General features: G+C 35.1%; 1 pseudogene; it reads right to left on the bottom strand.

Annotated features, from left to right (window-relative positions):
- Positions 1-742: 742 nt before the first annotated feature.
- On the bottom strand, positions 743-1,429 carry LOC101562463 (annotated as a pseudogene).
- Between the last annotated feature and the right edge of the window lie 836 nt (positions 1,430-2,265).

Below are 2,265 nucleotides of genomic sequence, written 5' to 3' on the forward strand. Positions count from 1 at the left end.
ATATGTGCTGTTTCTCTAATTTTCCTCTCACTGTGTTTGTTATCTGTGTAGCAGAATGCTATTGACTTTTGGGTATTGATTTTGTATGCTGCTATGCTCTTCAATTTGTTTATTAATTCTAGTAGCTTCTTGATAGAGTTTTTTGGGTCTTCCAAATAATGTATCAGGTCATCTGCAAATGATGATAATTTATCTTCTTCTTTACCCATTTTTATTCCTTTTATTTCTCTCTTGTCTAATGTCTCTAGCTAATGATTCCAGAACTATTGAATAGAAGTGGTGATAGAGGACATCTTGTCTGTACCAGACCTGAGAGTCAAAGATTTCAGTTTCCCCTTTTCGAATTATGTTAGCTATTGTGTTGTCATAGATGGCTTTTATCAGATTGAATTAGAGGCCACCTGTTCCAATTTTTTATAAAACTTTGAACATGAATGAGTGTTGGACTTTGTCAAAAGCCTTTTTTGTGTTAGTTGAGATGATCATGTGGTTTTTGGATTTGACTTTATTAATGTAGTGTACTATATTTATAGATTTTCATATATTGAACCATCCCTGCATCCCTGGGATGAGTCCTACCTGGTCATGGTGTATGATCTTCTTCATGATTTGCTGTATCCTCTTTGCTATTATTTTATTGAGGATTTTTGTGTTTATGTTCATGAGGGAGATTGACCTGTACTTATTTATTTATTTTGTTTATTTTAGTTAAATCATAATTTTATTGCTTGCATACAAGAATTTATGTCACTATGGCAGAGGCTGTAGATGACTCCTATATCCTGTTTGAGGGATGTATCCACTTGATCTTATAGTGTCAAGCCAATCGATGAATCCGGCTCTCAATGAGGATCAGGTGGAACTTGGCATCCTTATCCCTTCTGTTCCTCTCAAGGTGCTTACAAACAGAAACTTCTTTATTAATTACATGGTAGTGATCCTCAGGGACATCAGGAATAGTCCTCTAGACTTAAGGATTCTCAAGATTTTATTGCCCATCTCAAAATCTACTTGGGCAGGCCAGGGGCGATGGCTTAGTAGAATAAGCACTTGCCTGGAAGTGCAAGAGCCTGAGTTCAATCCCCAGTTATGAAAAAAAAAAACAAAAAACAAAAAAAAAACACCTACTAGGGGGCCAGGGAGAGGGTTCAGTGGAATAAGCACTTGCCTGGCAAGCGCAAGGGCCTGAGTTTAATCCCCGGTTCCACAAAAAAAAAAAAAAAAAAAAAAAAAAAACACCTACTTGCCCAGCACCATAAAAGTCTCTCAGGATCACACTGATTTTTGAGGGCGTCATACACTTCTTGGCCAGTTTGCAAATATGATCCTTCACCTCGTCAGACGTCAGCATCAGCCAAGTGGGGACACTGTGGCCATACAGCAGAGCACATTGGGACATGCCTTTCCCAGAAGTATGCATGTGAACCATGATGGCAGCTATCTGTAATTCTTTTTTAGTTGTATCTTTCTCTGATTTTGTTATCAGTATAATACTTTTCTCCAGGAACAATTTTCAGAGGATTGATTCCTTTTCAATTCCATTGAAGAGTATGATGAAAAAAGGGATTATATCTTCTGTAAATTTCACGTAGAATTCAGCTGTAAATCCATCAGGACCTGGACTTTTTTGTCTTTAGGTCTTTTATTAGCTTTCATATTTCATTAGCTGTTATTGGGTTATTAAGTGTTCTTATATATTCTTGATTCAGTTTTGGTAATTTATACCTTTCTAGGAATCTAGGAGACACTTTCAAAACAGATAAAAAGGACAGTTGCAATAATTAATACATTCATATTGTTGTCTTCATAGTGGTTATAAATACTACAAGATGCAGACCTGATATCCTATCCAAACACAATTAGTACAAATCTTTCTTCTCATTGAATTAAGAGAAAATACCTGTATAACTATACTAACCATTTTGTGTATACAGATACAAAATGATCCTTCATTTGTATCCTGTTTTTTGGTTTAGTTTTGTCAGAGATGGGTATTCCATTGCCATTTAAATATAATAGGCATTATTCTTTAAATTTATTCTAATTTTTAAATATTTTTAATCATATTCCGTAGGGACTTAAAGTTGAACATATCAATACTTGATGAAAAATACCTGTTCCATAGTATGCCTAAGATGTTTGATATGTAGACAGATAGTGACGTTAAGCTTAGCAGCCTAAGTTGTATGATAATAACAAAAGGCTTGTCTTCTGGATGGTTAAAAACCTAAGTTTGCAGACCAAAATTAGAGAAAAAGGAGGGCT

This window comes from Octodon degus, unplaced genomic scaffold (assembly GCF_000260255.1).
Source record: "Octodon degus isolate 3935 unplaced genomic scaffold, OctDeg1.0 scaffold00434, whole genome shotgun sequence".
Classification (NCBI taxonomy): domain Eukaryota; kingdom Metazoa; phylum Chordata; class Mammalia; order Rodentia; family Octodontidae; genus Octodon; species Octodon degus.